The sequence below is a fragment of the Meleagris gallopavo genome, chromosome 8 (assembly GCF_000146605.3).
Source record: "Meleagris gallopavo isolate NT-WF06-2002-E0010 breed Aviagen turkey brand Nicholas breeding stock chromosome 8, Turkey_5.1, whole genome shotgun sequence".
NCBI classification, from domain to species: domain Eukaryota; kingdom Metazoa; phylum Chordata; class Aves; order Galliformes; family Phasianidae; genus Meleagris; species Meleagris gallopavo.
In genome coordinates this window covers 956,017-976,107 of record NC_015018.2, presented here as the reverse complement: position 1 = coordinate 976,107, position 20,091 = coordinate 956,017, and positions in this window count along the sequence as shown.

The following is a 20,091-nucleotide window of genomic DNA, read 5'->3' as shown; positions in this document are numbered from 1 at the left end:
GGGAGTGCTGGGATGGGCAAGTTTTCCACCTTGCCATTGGTCATTGCACAATTATTGATGTCTCTTGCTCGGTGCTGCAGCTCAGAGTGATAATGTCAGATTCTGTGCACATGACCACCCAGGCCATACTGGTTCCTGTGTTGAAAAGGCATGGTGAAAATGAATAGCTACAGGACTGCTGTCATCATTGGCTGCTGCTCTGGGGAGACTATCCCACAGAGAACATCGCTTCTCCTTGCAGCAGGCTGCATCCTGCCTCCCCTCTTCTTCCTTCTGGAAGAAGGAAGATCATCCTCTGCCACAGCTATAAGTCCAATCAGTGCGTCTTTGAATGTGAAGATCTCTTCCTATGTCTCTGGAGACCTCTTCCACTGTCAGACTTCCTGTGAGCTGATCTCGCAGCTCATTGAACTTGAGCAGCACTGGCTGGATTTGGCACAAGGCACTGGAAGATGCTGAGCAGGCTAACTGTTCAGAAGGCTGGAAACAAGATAACATCCTCAGGCACCTTGTTGTAGCCTAAGAGGAAGTGGTTCAGGCATTTCTTCTCCAAGCAGCAGCACAAGTCTGCAGGAGATCGTTTCCCCCGTGGGGACAATTTGTTTTGTGTCAGGCTTGACTGGGCTATGGTCATCAGGTGGTGAATCACAACCGTCTTCAGTGCTTGGGAGATAAAAGCTTGTGCCCATGAGCAGACAGTTGCAGGTTTGCGGACAGTTGAGGTGGAGGGTATGGTGCCAGGCATTCCTTGGCTCTTACTGACAAACTGCATCTCTACCCCAGAGTAGTTTTTGACATGTGCTGCTGCTGAAGGTGGTTTCAGCCTACGTGATGCTCGGGAAGATGTTTAAGTGGTTGAGCTGCACCCCAACCACTGTCTAAATTGAGAAGGTGTTCATGGAGGCAGCGGTCAGCTTGATCTTGCAGGAACTACGGGAGGGCAGCACAGTCAAGTGGCAATCACATGACTGAGGTAGAATCATCTAAGCTCTTTTCTCCTGATTCTGGAAGCATTGGGTGGTTTTCTCCCAAGCAGGTAGAAGTCCTTGCGGAAGGTGTGTAAGAGGCTTTCTCTATCTTATTGTCCTTGTCTTCTTCCTTGCTTGGGAATCTGTCTTGCTTCCTCATGCTGTCTGGCTTACGAGGCAGCAGCCCAGCCCATACAGCAGAACAAGGAATACTTAGGGATCTTGGTCAATGGAAAAATTGGATAGATGCTCATCTGAAGATGACTATGAAACTGTCATTTCATTCTGGTTTTGGGCACTTGGGCGGTTCACCCTCTGAGTTAGAAAATAATGGATGCGAATGGAACTACAGAGTAATGTTAGTGTGTTTAGTATCTAACAGGTTCTCTGAAACAATTAATGTACTATATTTCAGAATGTTGTTTCCTAAGTAATATTGGCAGAAAATGTCTGGCTCCTGTGGACTGGAGGCTTGAAGACTTAATAGAGGATGTTGTTCTTGTTAAGTTGTTTTAATTAAAACTTTCATGAGCATTAAAATGAATAAATATAAATAAAAAAGAAGCGGGTAAAAGCACTGAACAAGACGACAGATGCTAGATGCTAGTCACATAGATTACTGAATTACTGGAAACACTTAACTCTCTGAGGATGAGGGCAGACAAAGATCAAATGCAGTATCACAGTAAAGCCAGAAAACTGCCTCAATGAAAAATGTCTGGCGAAGCAGTTCTGACTCACCAATCTGATAAGAGTATTTTGTGAATTTGTTCATAAAAAACCCCAATGAAATAGCAGCATTTGAAAAATGAAAGAATAACAAATATAATAAAAAAGCAAAACTGTTAATTCATAGAATTTCTGCATGTGTTAACAAGTGAAAAACATCGCAGCCACTGTTGATAAGGAATACATTAACTTTAAAAATGTTTGATATTGAAACTACCTCTGAAAAACCTGTACCTTTAGTTGACATTCCAAGAACTTTGCACTGTCACTGTCTTGAATCATCTTTTGAAGATCTGAAGTACATATTTAAGATATTCTCTTAATGTGCATAAGTTTTAAATGGGAAAGCATGCATGCACACAAGGAGAATTTCTGCTTGATATATTTTATGTTTTATTGAAGTATACTTCAGTATGCCTCTATTAACTGAGAAATTGTCTTCAGTTCAATTTGTATATATTCTTTAAAGAAAGATTACTTTTTCTTTCTTTTTTTTAACAGCTTCAACTCACTTCTTTATAATTAAATATGCTTAAAAACATATATTTTTTTGGAGCTCCACATATCAGGCAGACTAAAAGAGCCGTAACTTGAGAGCATAGGTAGCATAGGTAAAAATCTATAGACTGGTGCTATTTGTCCATTCCTTGATAGTAGACACAGTTAACAAATGTTGTAATCTGAATACATCTTGTCACTAGCAAGATAATCTATTTTTATTTTTATACATGAAACGTATTAAATTCCTTGGAAAAAGCAGCAGAAATATTTTCTTATTTTGAAAAAAATATGTATATAAATTAAACTTTGAGAAAGTATGGGGGAAAAAAAAAAAGAAAAGAAAAAGAAAAACAGAAGAAATGATTTATCTACAGGTAATTTGGACTCTTGAAGTTTCCATAAATATTGTTTCCCTAATAAAGTACCGCTTGATGGCTTCTAAAGTCCTTCAGAGAATCAGGACCTTGTTTTATAGACCCATGGTAGTGAATTTACGTGCTGGTTTAAATTTAAAAAGTCCAGCTATTTCTAGTATTGAATTCTTAACGATTAAAATATTGGTTTTATTTAGTCATGATAAATAGGACAGCATTTGTAGCATTAGAGGAGAATTAATTTACCAATCTATAACAGTGGGTCTCTATCCCACAGTTCAGATTTATGGAGGCCATTAACATGAGAGTTAATGCCAGCATTTTACATCATCAAAATGAACAATATGATCCATGAGATGCCAATGTAACTGTTTTTCCAGGACCTGAAAAAATTAATAAGAGACTTTCAATTTATGCCATTTTTAAAAATCCATGGAAACCATTTCCAGAAAACACTTAAATATTTCTGTTCTATGCTGAGCTTACCATGTTTGAATTTATAGTCTAGTGCACCTAGTTATGCTACTTAGTAGTTAAAGTAGGTTTTGTAATACTAACATAAACCAGGTCAAGATGTATCAATATCACATTTGTAACAGATGTCACTTAATATCTCGCTTACTATGTACAATGTGATAGAAAAGTAATAATGCACTTGTCATTCTAACAGAATTTGGTTTGGCCTATCATAATGGTACACTGCTTTGTACTGACCGAATAATGTCCTTGTATATAAATTGATAAAAGTTACAGGATATTTAATAGGATGGATATAGAAAAAGCGTCTTATTCAAACTGATGTGATTTAAGTGAAGTCCTTGGAGGAAACAATCCAGTTTCATTGTTTTTATTAGTATTGCTTTCACTGAGTATTCATTTTTTCAAGTCCCTTGATATCTTTATCTTGTTAAATGACAACACGCCTTCTGGTGTATCAGCCACTCCACTCAGGTTTGTATCATCAGCAAACTTGCTGAGGGTGCGCTCTATCCCTTCTTCCAGGACGATGATGAACATGTTAAACATCATCAGACTGAGTACTGACTCCTAGGGATTACCAGGAGCTACAGGCCTCCAACTAGACTCTATGTCACTGATTGCAAACTTCTGAGCTCTGATAGTGGGTTACTATTACATATGGAAGTTTTTTTTTCTATTTGTTGTCTATTTGTTGCTGCCTTTGATGTATTAGGAAGTGTATAGGTAAATTTGCTGTGGAGTAAACAGCATACACAGGGCCAAATTTAAAAAACATCATGCACTTCTCTTGGAGACTCCTGTAGTAAGTGATGCATTATTTACACTTGAAAGGAATTCTAAAATTGTAGTGTAGAAATACCAAACATTCATTAATATACTGTCATTGTTGATTTTTATCTTCTTCTAATGATAAAAAAACCCTCACCTTCTATATTGAAAATTCTCTTCCCTTTACAACCATTCTTTTTTCCCCACAAACAAAAAAAGAACATTATTTTTCAATGAATCTACTATATATACATTTCTGAATTTAAAAAAAAATATATTATCTTAGTCATTGAAAAAATTTTGAAGTTATATAATTTTGTGATGTATTAATTCATACTTTGCCTTGTAGAATCAAAGGTATACCTCGATTGTACATCAAAGGGCTGTATTTATTCAAAATACTTTGCTAGTCTAGTATGTGTTTAATATCAGTAGCCAATTGATTAAGTCTGAGGTTTATAGCTATAAAAGTAAGTATATGAAACTGGAATTGATCTTGTTGGCACTTCCTTGTTCTTTTGAAACAAGAAAGTCTATTTTGACACCATATTGTCAATCATTAGGATCTTCTTCCAGTAGTACACAAAACACATTAGTGTTTGCTTTAGGAAGTTTTCTGGAGGTGTGAAATAATAAAGGAAATATTATGCAGGGAACATTAAAAGGAAACACTGCAGATGGGTCTCGATGTGAGCATGTTGAGGCAGTAGGTGATCTGTTTGAGCAGTAGCAACAGTGACAGTGGGTCAACTCCAGTGGTGCATATTTTTATAAGCATGTTATGCAGGCTCTTGTTCATGGCTGTCAAAAATGTCTTGTTAATGGTGGTGACTATGCTGAAGAGTACTGTTTTGTAGTTGAGAATGTGCTCTATTAAACAGTGTTACTGTGCTCTTTGCATCTGTTGTAGTTTACACCTAATAAAATAGGAGGCGTTACTTTTGGAGCAAGCCATGTATGTTCAAATGCTTGGTTTCAGTGCCTTGTTCTCAAAAGTTCCAGTTGTTTTTACAAATATGCTTATTTTTTTTGCTTTAACTAGATAGCTTATTTTTTTTATGACTATGCATGTTCTAGTCTGAATGATCACATTACTAAGATTCTGTGAGAGCTATGGATTTATCACCCTTTAGAAAAAGGGAAAATGACTTTCAAGTGTTCCAAGTTGAACGTATGCTGAATTAGTAAAAAACAGAAGTGATAGAGTCGTTATTTACAAAAATCCATCAGAACCACAGAACTCCTTGATAGCTACCATCACAAATATTTTCAAAATGGTACAGCTGTAAGCAGCTTCTAAAGTGTTTAAATCTAGAGAAAATATGGGTGATAGTCAGGAGTGTAAACATTGTCCTTAACTATATCAGTATTAGCTGTATGCGAAGTGGATGAAGGCATTTGACTTTCTTCATTGCTGTTTCTTTGTGGAGCAAGTAATGCTTATCTTTTTTGTAAAGTTCAGTGATACTTGTCGATAAAAGATTCTAAGCCTCGTGCAAACAAATGTCTACAGTTCAGTTCATTGCTCTGTAAGTGTTTTAAAGTATTGGGAAGGGAGATCAAAAATTCATCTATAGTTGGTTAGTGGATCTTGTGGTGTAGCATTAACTGCAATAATCATTAGATGAGTTTCTCTGTGGAGACTCTAGTGAGGACAGGAAATATTTTCTTCTACTATAATCGAACTGAGAAGCATTGCAGCATATCAAGGTCTTTCTACTGTAAACTGAAGGGAAAAAAAGCCTAAGAAGCGTGATAGAAAACCAAGCAGTGTTGCAGAAGATTTTTTTTCATGGAGGATATTTCTAATATTCTTATCATAGACATGCACACAATGCATAATGGAGAATACCAGACCAATGTAATTATACATTTACTGTACAAAATCTAATTATTCTTCTGAGCTGCTATCGCAAAAATAAGAATTTTCATATTCAAACTGCTTCTGTCAAACATCTTTAATACTAGAAAATTATTGAATTAAGATTAGAGAAATGAAATTATCGCACTCAAAACTTAATTTGGAATTGAGAATGCCTGAGTCTGTATTGGTGTTTTTATAGATCCTCACACATGCTTGTGCTAAATAGGTGTTCTTTTAATTTAGGGACTTCTCTGCCTGAAAGAGATTTCCAGTATAAGTTTTACTGATTTTATGCCCTCTTATGAAAAGGAAATTAATGACAACTGTGCCTTTATGAAGGCAGATTAGGACTAAAAGGAAACCGAACAAAATGTTCAATGTATTGTACTTGTAATTAATAATCTATTTACTTTTTTAAGCAAGTTTATTAATACAGGTTTCTTTTATTTATATCTTGATTTGTTCTTTGTCATTGACGTTACAGAATGGATATTCACAATCCATCCAACTCTGCATTGCTGTATAAGAATCTTGTGTAAATTTTTGACATGTTTAAATCCTTCCCTGATGAGTTGTATACAGACTGTGGTGATTTAAAAAGTGTTTAGAGCAATATTAATGAGCCTACAGCTTTTAAATTCTTAAAGCCCTATTTAGACTTTTTCATTTTTATTTTAAGAGACGACTTCATGGAAAAGCAATGTAGGCATATCAGTAAAGAATACGTTGTTGTGCGTGACATGACATTTCTTGATAGCTGGGGAGGTTAACAAACTTGCCTGTACTTTGGCCACTTCTATCTCTTGTGGTACAAAAACCCTATTACTCTTGCTGCGTCTCTTCCATAGGTCAAATGCAAACTTCCCTTCAAATAAATGGGCTCATTGGTGTTCTTTTTCTTTCTAATTTTGATCGTTAGCATGCTAGCATTTTAAAGAATGTTAAATATTAATTCTAGCTATATTAGGCATATAGTTAGTATAATGAATGTAAATATTAAAGGTTGAATATTAAAAGAATGGGCAACCAAGTTTAGATACTTAAAATGTAGGCACACAAATATGTGACCTATTGGTGGAATTTTTTTTTTTTTTTGAAAGCACTTCTTGAAATTAGGTAATGTCTAAAGTGAAACAACCTCTGAAAAGTGCGTACCTCAGATATGGTTTGGAATTGACTACAGAAAGTTTACAAATTAATCAAAAAGCCAGACCTCGCTACTGGGGATTAAATTATAATTAGACACTAAATTTCCACAGTCTCCTTCACACAACAACATTTTAATTTTTTTCCTTAGTTTTTGAAGTTTTTTTTCCCTGTTATTTGTGTTCAGGCAGTTTGTTTTCTATAACTTCCTATAGCATACAAATATTGTTGCTGAACAAGTATCTAAGACTGTATTGTAAAGACTGTCTTACTCCCTAGCAGTGTTCTTTCTATGGCCTTTTGGTAAACTTTTTACGTTGATTTAATTGTGAAGTCCTTTGGGAGAACTTCTCTTACTATTACAGTAAAAGCAATTTCAAAGTAATTTTTAGCATATAATTGGAAAAATACTCTTCAAGTATTTAATAACCCAAAGAAAAAAATGCTCAAATGTGTACATAATACATAACTTTTGTTCTTTTTAATTCAGTTCAAAACAAAGCTCGGAGTACCCTCTATGATAAATAAGGTGTGCTGCAGCTGCTGTTGCAGAAGATGTTATTTACATGGTCAAGACTGTTTTGTTTTTTTCCATGATTTGGGATTTCATTTTTTAACCAACAAGCTCTTAATTTAACTAATCCTCAACACAACCAAAGCAGCTGGGAACTTCATTAACCCATTTAATGTATTTTAATTACAATAATAAATAAAAACCTTTAGCTTTTATTTCACTTTGACTGTGGCACAGCACACAGGGTCCAAGCATATAAATTTTTCTGCTTCTTTAAATAAAAGTAAGAAAGAAAGAAGAAAAAGAAACATTTGAATTGGCAGTTCTTATGCGAAAATCAGAGAATTTAGTTTAAACTATATTACTATTTTAGAAACCTTGAGAAGACTAGATAGAATGTATTGATGATTGTTATTATGCACTTAGTGCTTCAACAGCGAGAAAAATAAATATGCTGCTATTACTGTCTAGAGTTGAATATTCTTTTAGAAAAATGAATCTGCCTAAACCTAAAAATAACAGATGACAATTCATCTCCTATTTGACAATGAAGGCTTTTGCCTGATATATTTTGAAGGGATACATGACATAACCAAACACACAAAAACAGATGTAGGGATGTAGATTAATGAAGGATTCATAGGGAAGAGGATAATAATATACTAAGATTTTCCTCAAGAAAGAGAGACATAGATAAGGCTACAGGGCTATAAATTTTTCCATGATTTCACTACTTAATATTTGCAAGTATGAAGTTATTAGGATGCTCAATGGGCAGAGCTAACAGATGAGATGGCCTTTCCTAGCTGTTTGTGATGTTTGTCTCATTTTATTAAGAAAATGTCTAGAAACAGTGAGAGTTGCAACAAATAGCAGGGTACAACTCATGCAAATTATCTATGTTAAAATAATTGTGTATGTAACATACTCTAGAATACTAGGTAAGTATTTTATTGACTATGGAGATACAAAATAGGCAGCCATTTATTAGTCCTAGTGTGCATATTCACTTTGCATTGAAATATTAATTATCACAGAGGTTCAGATTTACCGTTTTTCCATGCCACTGCACATTTTAAGAACCAGATATGCCTTAAAAAGTTCAACTTTCACCCTTCAATGAACTTATTCAGTTAAAGCATAAGAGAAGTATTATAAGTATGGTAATTATTGTCTTTTTTTCTATGAAATCAGGCACATCATTACAGAGTTGGGTGCTAAGATGCTAATTCCTTTGCTCCTCAACGATTTACAAGCAATGCCTAACTGTTATCAAGAATTATTTGGTTGCAAATGAACAAAAGATTTTAGATGAAATGTCAACTTTTAAAGTAATTTGATTAATTATTAGATGCAGATAATTGAATAAATCTCATATGCTAAAGCACGGAACAATAGACTGTAAAATTACTGAAGAATATAAGAGGAAAAAAAATCTAAGTATTCTTACCTCTTAGATTTTCTGGTGCTTACTAATACTTGAAAATGGAGTATGGGAATTTATAGATACTTTGTTTCTAACAGCTATTATTTGTACCTATGAAGGAAATAAAGATGTAGATTGTTGTTAAAACATCCTGAGCGTGTGCTACAAAAAAAAAAAAACACTGGACAACACAAAACATTGCAGTGCCTTGGTGCTTTTCTGGCTTGTGTTCCTGCCTGTACTTGAGGAAGCCAGGTGCCTCAAAGCCGAACCAGGAAGGCATGGCTTTCTCATACCCACTTCCTAACTCCACAATTTTTTTCATTCTATCCCCAAGCGTTTCAACAGGCCTCATCTTGGTCTTTGACTCCTCTTGACTGGCAGCTATCTCTGTGCAATAAAAAAACTGACTGCATTCACAAGTTTGATGTTCAGATATTATGCTAATGATAATGAAGTAATGAATGAAAAGAATGAAATGAAGTAATATGAGCAAAGATTCATAAATAATATGTTTAATGAATGTTGGAAGGCACAAAGCAGAACCACTGTGGCTTGCACACAGCTGAAGGAAGGCAATGGCCACCAATTTGGAAGCCCTCTGGGGGCACCTGAGACCCCATGATAACCTCAGTCATTTTTTATATTTAACCTTCCAGGTGGCAAAGGGAGAAAAGGGTTTGCAACTTCATTCTAGTATAGAAGGCTGTATGAATGGGTGTTTATTAAGAGATGCAATATTCTTTGAAGAAGGGAGAAATTAAAAAAAAAAAAATCATGGGTGTAGGGTATATACATAGGTGGCAAGCTAGACTTTCTAGAATATACAATATCTGTCATCTATCTATCATCACTATATGATCTGTATGCATAGCCACTTTTGGTAGTAAGTGCGTTGCTGCAGATTTTCAAAATGCCAAGTATCCAAAGCTAGCTGAAAAATTATCTAGAAATCTTCATGAAGTATCTCTGAAATAATCCAGCAGGCTTTTTCCTGAGCTTCCAACTGTAATTATTGGTTTTAGATGGTCTTCTGTTAAGGTTTGCATCCAAAGTTTCCCTGAGGTACTCGTGAGCAAGATTGCTGTGGGGAGCTGGTCTGCATCTGACAGCTGCCATCACCTGAACTGTGCCTTTGTTCTGTCTCTGCTTCATGTCAGGTAGGGTCTTGTGAAATGGAAATAGGTTTCAAACATGTCCCTGACCAGGATGAATGGTTCCTTGAGGCACGTTACTTATTGCTGCAAGATGTTCAGGCAACCACTGTGACCAGTAAGTGAGAGAATATAAATATTGTCTTACTTGGATGGGAAGAAAGAAGAGGAAAGGGGAAAAATAACAGTGAGAATAGTTTTAAGCACTGAGTAACTATGATAATTACTAATATTTTAGCTATAATGACAAAAATGAGTATTTTGAGCTCTTGGAAAATGGGTGTTACCTTTATACCACTTTCCTGTTTGAAAGGTATTGTCTCTGTGCAAACTGTGAAACAGGCAAGTGTTATAAAATAGGTTATGCTACTACTAAAATAATTGCTAGAAATAGTTGTATTTTTAATGTAAAAACAGTTTTAAACTGAACACAATGAAATGCACATCTACATTTATAGCAGATCTTTTCTTTTTCTTCAGTATGGGAACCCTACTTACCCCATCTTGTATATGTAATCAGTGACGAGGAGTGCTTATACAAGCAAGGAGTAATACATGGCACCTGAATCTAAATTCAGACTACACCTTTAAATCTAGTCTGAGTTCTTTAAATTCAAGCATCTGTCTTTAGCCAAAGAAGTTAATGAATATTAAACTGAAATCTTGTACTAATGAATGTATTCAAAATTAAATCTGGTCTATCAGTTTACCGAATTTATCTCTTAGTACACATTGTCAAAATCTTGTCAGCTTTTAACAGATGCAATTATCTTAGATTAAAAATCTATTGAAATCTTGTTCGATGGGGGAAGACTATAACTTAACTCTTGGTTGTATTTTTGTTGAACTGTCTTTGCTGCTATCAAAGGCTTAGTGGTGTCACTTATCCTACACAGGTAGCTGTATCTTAACAGCATCGCTAAGGTACCGTGTCAGCTTGTTTGAAAGACTCGTAGCACAGAAGAATATCAGGGGAAGAGTGTCAATGAAGTTGAATAGCAGTAGAGAGCCCGCTGCTTCCTGAATATGGAAGATTTAAATTATCCATTGCTTGTTATATACTTTATCTCCCAGTGATAACTAAGGAAAAAAATTAACTTAGTTAACTTTGTTAACTTAGTACAGTTAAGATATGAAAATGAATATGAGTTCATTAAATAGAGCTGTCTGGTGTTGCAGAAGGTAAGGCTATTCAACTAAACAGCTCATACACCTGAAGAATGTGCTGTTTACTCTTACATGCTTAGATTTAACGCTCCTATCATGAAATATTTCTATATATTGTTTCGTAAAACGGTGAGCAAGTCAAAATGCTTTTTAAATACAATGCAATTCTGACCCTTTAGTTAGAGGACAAAAGTGAAGATTTGTCAAAGAATAGGAATGGGGAGAAGCTAATTTTGCTTATTGAAGCTTAGGAAAAACTGTTGTTTTTTCTTCTCTGAGTATTTGTTTGATTTATTACTTGACACATTCTGATTAAGTAGCTTAGCCAAATATATAAACTATTACTCTGAAAACAACTAGTGTATAAAATTGTTTATGCTTACTTAAGTCATCTTTCTGCCAAACTAGGAAGAAAAAATATAAAAATCCAGTAGTGAGAATAATCTAATGAGAATTTACCACTTATTTAGTATCCTTAGAGTATAAAATAAATCATAGGAACAGTTCAAGAGTATATTAATTGTAATTTTTCCTGTGCTCACAAATTAGCATGTAAATTAAACAATCTGCAAAGCCACTGAATTGGCACAGAAAGTCTAGCTTATAACCATGCCGTGTGCTGTGTTTGTCCATTATCTGTTCAGGTTAGTCATTTTAACTTTGTGCCCTGTCAGTGCAGTGTAGTCATGCCCAAGGGGAATACTGGCAAATTCATACAGTCATACTTTGGATCTGAGAAATTCAAAGGTTTTTGTTTGTTTGCCTCATCCCCTCCACACTTAATTCTTCCCTCATGCCCAATATAATGAGAGTTTTAAATATCAGTATTAGTTAACTAGATTACCCAGCTTTGCTTCTTATTAAATTGTTAATATTGACTGTGTAATTTTGAAAGTTAATTTTGTGCATGGAAAGCTAGATGTTTGATGCCACATCACGTATCTTTTTTTAAAGGGATTGAGAAAGGCCCTCGTATAAATAGGTCTCTAAAATAGTAATAACTTGCTATTAGTATTATTATTCCTAGTTTTTGATAATATTTTAAGATTGATTCAAAACGCTACATTTATTACTGTAACAAATTATATCCGGGCCAGATGTGTCCGGTCACGTTTACTTAATTTTTATGATTGTTTTCTTACACTTTTTACTTTCTAAAATGGTAATGGAACAAAGTAAAAACCCTTTAGAACAAATATGCCTAGCTGAGTTCTACTTCTTGATAAAGTAAGCTTAAGAATCTATGATCTCATTCAAACCTAAATTAAAATTTTTTTGATCATGTGATTTCAGGAGCATTAATTTCAGAAGAATATTAGATTAGGATAGTAGCAATGCAAATACAGCCATCTTCTAATTTGAACTAAGTAGTCTTTATTGATGTTTTCTGTTGCTGCTCAAGAAAAATGTACAGATAATTAACGATGCTCATAATGGCAGGTAAATCTTGTGGACTATGTAGTAAAAGCATGAAAGAGAGACTGAGAAGAAAGCTGAAGGTAGTGAGATTTAGCAGAACCAGAAATAGGTTTTGATTTTTACATTCCTTGGACAATGTTCTACAGTATCACCTTCATTTTGATATAACCATATTGAGGTTTCAGCTGAATTTTTGAAATTCTTATTTTAGGACATGCTATAATGAAATGAAGCGTTACAACCTCTGTGTAGAAAATTATGCTGAGAGATTAAAAAAAAAAAAAAGAAACCTCAGCCATGTAAATCTCACAGAATCCACTTAAAATAAATAGTAATCTTATCAATTTTACATAATTACTAAAACACATGAAAAACTACTGAATGTCATTTCCCTGCAATGTAATCAGTACAAAGTGAAAAGAAGGCATTTTCAAATCAAAGCATTGATATAGTACAGATGTACTTTAAGTAAGAATCATTAAGAAATCTTTAAGTACTTTAAGTACAGATGCCCTCTTGAAGTGCATGAACTGGATTCCATTCAGGGTAACTAGAGCACAGTTCAGTTCAGGACACTGTTAATGATCATTAAGTCGGGGGGACCAGGGTGGTCATCTCTGTCTTCCGCTGTAAGGCACTATAGACAGATGCTTCTGCCTCTTCTGTTTTTTTCTGCAAATCCAAATTCCTCTTGCACCACGCCAGTGTCTGGCATGAAGCTGTTCTGGGTAAAGATTTAATCCATGCAATGGATTCTGCAGAGTTGTTTTGGTCCAGAACCACAGAGTGGTCCTTCATTGTTCTGTATTAGCACCTAGCTTAATCAGGCATTATTTAAAGATGAGTCAGGGATAAATGAATCACATTGTCTTTTAAAATGAAAGATATTGGATCCCTGACAAACAAACCTTATGGAAATTCTTCACTGTGACCAAGATTCCTTGTCCATGAATAAATTACATTTTTCTAAAGTGAAAACGAAATCATCACATTCAAGAGTTATGAAATGTTGTGTTCATCTCCTGTTAGTGTTGCGCTCAATATTGCATTTGTTCTAAAGTAGCTTTGTTAGAAAATGCAATTAGGGAAATGGTAAAACGGCATTTATTTTATTTGCCTTATGATTGAGAAGTTTTTTTTATCTTTTAAAATCATATGATATACAATGTGATTCAGTGTTGCGGCTTACAATTCCTCAGCAAATAAAATTATGAAAACCTAAAACACTAAAGAAACTAATGATTAAACCAGGGCTTCAGTGCAGATAGTTCTTTACATATGCTTTGTCCTCAGGCAAAACTCTCCAGAGTTTGTGAAAATTTTTTGAATACTGTATATAATTTGCAAGACCTATATAAATGCTGAGAAGGTATATCACCCTGTTTGTTTGGCAGAATCAATGTTTTAACAGGTCAAATGTACACTCCATTCTTTATCAAGGAAATGTTATGGCAACTAAAGGTAAATTTTAAAATCAATTATTATCAGTCTATGGTATCTGGAGTAATGAAAGCCAGACTTCTCATTATAGCGGAAATGATGCTACTCACAGAAAGATTTAGTATAATTCCCTAACTGTCTGATGAACGAAAAGCTTACTAGTGTGAATTTGTGAAATCACTTTCTATTTCTTTCCTTTATTGCCGGTTCCTTGTGATAGAACACAAATCGGCTTTATAGCAGTCTAATCCTGTGAACATTCAGCTTCCTGTCAGCAACAAACTCTACATGATTCTGCTTTTGAAAAATTCTAAATAGCATTGAATGCAAAAGCCATCTTTGGTAGTATGTAGGAAGGGGAAGGACTGTGAATTACAAGTATTGATACGCAGGGGAAAGTATTTTTAAAGGCAGTACAACATTAGTGTTTTAATGCTATTTGAAAATTAAGTGTTATTTTTAAGTAACACAAAATATCATGAAACTGGACTAAATTCTGCAAGCCATCCAAAAAGCCAAGCATCCTCTACTCAAACATGTTCTGAATCTGTCACAGCTCCAAATGATGTGCTTCCAGTTTCAGAGGCATATATAAGAAATAAGTAATTAAATAGATTTCAAGATTTATGTTTATAAATGTATGAATACACAATAGTTACTGTAGTGATTAGAGTGTCAGTTCTTTCTCTGTTGCTCTGTTTTGAATGACTGGAGATTTTAGCTATCTTACTGCTATTCAACTTGAAGTCATTTTTGCTATTAGCGAAAGAATCATGCTGAAAGCTGTATATTCAGTTGCGAGGTTAATTGATGATACTGGCATGCATTGCAGTCCTTGGGAATATTAATTTTATGATTAAATAAGTGTGACTTCGTGAATGAGTAGGAGTGCTTGCAGTGTGTCTGTAGTTAATGTTCTAGTTGTACTAGACTGACTCAGGCTGGAATGTTCTCTGTGGAAGTGTTAAATAGTATGTCAGGTTTCTCAGCACCGTGACAAGTGCTACATTGATGTTGGGGAAAAAAAAAGTATTTATCTGGCCGATCTTAGAAATGTGAGTTAGGCTTTACCTTTTCATTCTTCAGTAAAGCCTTTGTGTGTTTTAGTTATGTAGTGCTTACATATTAATCCCTTCTCCTAATCACATAACTGATGTTCATTAGTGATCCTGGTCTTGCTGTTCTTTCTCATTTGATATATACTACTGATAAAAACTCAAATATATTTATTTCTTAATTTGACTATCTCTTCCTTAAAAATAATAATTTTTATCAAGTGTGTGATTTCACGTGAAATAGTAATACAAATGCTGGTACCAAAATCCTGGATTGCCTACACTTATCATACTATTTTTCCAGCAGATGTCAGCTTGATTCAAGTCTGTTAGCAGGACAGGAGCCTGCAATCCAGACTCCTCCTGCAGCTGGAGGAATAAGGCTTCATCAGCATGCTCCACTCGACCGGGTAGCCTGTAGTAGACACCAACCACAGGGATTCCCTTTGTTGCCTTGGTCTCTCTCTCCCATAGGCTTTTGTCTTGCTCATTGCCATTCTTCATGGACAGCTATTCATACTTCATACTCTATTGTTTTCTTGATGTAGCAGGCAATGCCTCTCCCCACACTTGTTTTGAATTGAATAGTCCATGTTTTATGAAGCTTAGATTTTTACTTTTGCTTTCTTAAGACTGATGCAGTAATTTATGAAGATTGCTGACAGAACACTGAAAAATAGTTGCATTAATATAGATACAGTTTATGGCTACTTTTCTACTTTATAGGGTGTGGTGGAAATGGTACACGAGAGAAGAATTGGTAGCAATCAAAAGAAGATAAGTGACAAATTCCCAAATATTTATTAATAGCTCTCAAAAGATCTTTCTCTATAAACGTATTTTATCTTGGATTCCTCTATGCTATTGCATTATGTTCCCAATATGTTTTGGTTGCTCTAACACTTAAATGCTGAAAGAGAAAGGAGAGTAAGGATCTGAAAGAAATTAAGGACTAATTTGCTATATTGAGCTTTGATAACATGACGAAGGTGGGATGGTCCCCAGTACTGACAACAGTGAACACTCTAAACTGTGTGAAATTGCTGTAGTCAATCCTTATTGCTTTGAGTAATGTCTAAGGTGTGCTGTTTGTGGGCAGTCTTCAGTAACTTCCTGTCATTCATATGGGGTCTTTATCATATACATAACATAAATAATTTGTATTGCCAGAGTACAGTTTTCTGCCAGATAAGCTTCCATGTCACCTGTTCCAGAGAAGTAGTTGAGAAAGAATTCGACTGGGTCATTTAGATATACGATATATTACACCATTTAGAACACTCTGTATTCTCTAACAGACAGCACTTTGGACTTGATTCCAGCTGGAAACATATATGTTGCCCTGTGCAAGCATGTGTTTGTTTATGTATATCATACACAATATATGTGTGGTGTTGCTATGTGTATTTAAAAATATTTACGTGATGCATATGTATGTATGTGGGAAATCATATGTTAACATTAGTGAATCAAAACCAAACTATAATATGCTTCCTGTTTCATATATATAAAAGAGAAAAAAGTTGTCTTACATATAGTGACATCTGCTTTTACCATCCACTTGAGAAATGAAAATGTAACAGAAGGGAAAAAACATCTACCTACTGGAAATTGTCAAACTAAGCAGTAAGTCTCAGAGTGACTTAGAGAGCAGGAGATTAACTAGGCACTTCTGTGGCTCTGGGTGAGACATGTCTGTACAGTGGAGAAGTACATGTGCTACTTGTAAAAGAAGACCTGGAGTTGTATAAAACTTATAGATAGTCGTGTTTGTTGCTGGAACAACATGTCAACATGTTTGGGCTGCTTAGTACCACTGGATTTTCCTGCAGTACACTTGCAATTTAACTGCTCTTAGTTACTTTGGATTGCTTCAATTCAGCTGGCTGGTCAGGTTGCGTTTACAATCAGTGATATTTTAAAGATAATTTCATTTAGTAGAATCATCTCTGTTTTGCTAGAGCTTATCTCTTTTTGACTTTGTTTCACTATACCATTTTGCAAAGATCAAAAATGAACACAAAACCTTCTTCTTGCCTATTTTGTCATATTTAACCTAAAAAAATTTTTATACAACTCTGTTCTAGAGCATATGCTTACAGTGCTCTGTTGTGAAAAGGTAAGAAGAAAGTGTGAGACAACTAACATAGCTGATAATACTTGTGTATTTTGATGTTAAATTTTGTTAGTCATATACCTCAATACCCAAAGATTCTTTCTACAAAAAAAAAAAAAAAAAAAAGGCCTTTTGCCAGTAAAATATGAATCCTGGAGAGCACAGATGTCCACTTCTTCTACCAACAAGTGTCAAGACTGTTCATGCAGTGGGAGGGAGGGCAAGATTAAGATGGATTAAGGATGTTTTTCTGGTCACATGTGTTAAGTGTTCTTCTGTATTGCATCTTCCTGATAATGTTTTTAAAGCAGATTGTCCAGCACATTTTTGATTTACATTAAAGTTAGAATAATATACTTGTACTCTGTTTAAGAGCAACGCATTCAGGATTCAGTAAAACTTGAATCTGCAGGGGAAAAAAAACAACAAAAAAACCCCAAAACAGCCGTATTAGTTTTTCAAACTTGTCATTGATATATGATATTCTTAAGGTCTGTGGTTAACTACCAGCCTGTTGTCTAACTACTGAGGTTTTATTCACAGTTCCTGTCACTGTGCTATAGTTTTGTTCGTGAAGTTTCTTTAAAATAAGAATTTACTTTCAGTGGCATCTACATCTTTCTATAACCATTCAGTTAGATGTATTCTAAGGCACATATGTAGAACAACAGTAATTAAGTAAGCTAAGGGTATGACCCACAGTGTTTATTAAGTAACATATATAAACACAGACATAACTCTGGGTCCTGGTACAGGAGGTTTCTTCAGATCCTTGCATTAATGTAGCATTTCTTTGTGATAAATATGATGACGTGCTTCCAGATTGTGGGGAATAGGTGTTATTTTCTTTTCTAAGCCCACTAGGGAGTAATTAGAATTTTTTCTTAGGAAAAAAAAGGAATTAACAAGTGCTTCCTTTCCCAAAAAATGGTCTATTTTTGCAAGACCAGGCAGGATATTTATTGAGATTCCCTGTAGCAGTGACTCTTCAAAAACCTTAGATACTTACTTTGCTAGGGTACTCTTTGCCTGCAACTTGTTTCCAGGATATATGCAGCAAGGTGTATCCATTACTAGAACAAGCTGTTATGTTTTCATCCAGTGTCATCCTCTCCTACAACGATGGACAGTTATTAGTACTTAGTGCTAGGATATTAACACAGAGCACTAAAGCTAGGCCTCAGAGGACTTGATTCTAATGCTTGAATGAACATGTCCTTTGCTAGTGTGTGAATGTTGCACTGATGAGTGATGGTTCTGAGTGTTCGGTTTGTTGCCAAACTGATTTATTTGGTGTTCCGTAGTTCATTTCCAAATAAAATGGACAAGGCCTCCAAACTTTACAGCCATTTTTATTTTAAATAAATAAATCCCCAAACCCCTTATCAGAAATGTTTTTTTGAAACTTCAGTTAATTACTTGTGCGGATATTTCTTTTTTGTGTAAACAGATAACAGATACAGAGTCTGCCATTGCAAGACTGATTGTCACATCTGGGGACAAGATCATTTTCACAAGCTTTTAAGAGTTATTAGCAAAATAAAAACTAAGAGCGTAAGTACTATTTATAACAAATTAACCTTTAACTTCATATCGTGCAATGGCCAAATATTGATCAACAGAAACTGGTAAAATGTTAAGAAGTTATCAGTATACCTATTACTGTTTTTTGTTTGTTTTTTTTTTGCTTGTCGTATCCTAGCCATTCAATTTGCAGTGCAGCTGATAATCTTCATTTTTGGAAGGAGCTGGGTTAGAGTCAATTGATTCAGTAAGGGATTTCTCTTTTTTATAAAATGGCCAATTTTTTTTCTGAACGTGTGCATATAAGAAAGTAGGTGTATGGTGGAATGTGGGTTTGGTGATTTGATACTTACTAATGCTTGAGATCTCTTGTTGATAGTAGGTTGTTGATTTATTGAGCCTCTGCTATTCTCATCTAGTTACTTCAACAAGGGGTTAATTCAGTATTGGTTCCTTCATCTGCCATTGACTCATTGCTTTTACCTGGATTTAAACAGAATACTGCAGTCTCTCAGGTTGTCAATCTGTCTCCTTTCACGAGCACTGAATACACGGGGGGAAAAAAAGCAATTTATTACATTTTCACAACTGTGGAATACTGGGTAGCTCAGGAGGTTGGTAATGAGCCTACATACTGAACTTGTCAATACAACACATACGCTGCTCACAGATTTAAAGATGTAACTGTAGATACACCCTATGGGTTGCCCCAAAGAAACTGAAGATGGAATATGTTGATGGGACATGATTTTCCCCCATGTAATTGCATTAAAATTAAACTGAGGGCCCTTTGAAGTCCATGTTTAGCAAATGAAATTCCTGTCTTATGTGTCTTTTCCACATGGTACCTTTCAGGCAGCTACTGCAGATGAATTAATGCTGAGTTAAATTTCAGGAATCTACTGCAGATAATTCATTTCAGAGTGAATAGTCTCTGCTCTTATACAATATAAACTTAGTTTAAAATAGATTGTTCATAACATCATGGTACGTTGTGTTATAGCCTACTCCAAGTCCATCCTGTAAGAACTTAAAACATGTAGACTGACTTTACGCTGAGAACAGTGTACAATACATAAAATTAATACTTTCAAGTCATTTTTTTTCCCGTGTAAATTAATATTTCAAAATATTTACAGTATTTTTCTGAGCCTTTTGTTGGGAATTTTTATGCCTAAATATTGCCTAATGGGTAGAAGAGAATAGATCAAAACCATTGTTTGCAGTATGTAGTTATTCAGAGAAAAAACTCAGACAGCAGCGTTTCTGTTGCATGTGGAGACTGCTTTGGAATCGTGCTGAATTGCACCACTTGAAGTTACTTTTAGGCTTTATGATCTCCAAGAGCTTTTGTTTCCATTTATTTCACTGCTGCGATGTCAGGCTGCACCTAACTTTGATTTGAGAATCAAATTGAAATTTTTGATATTCCCTTTTTTTTTTCTT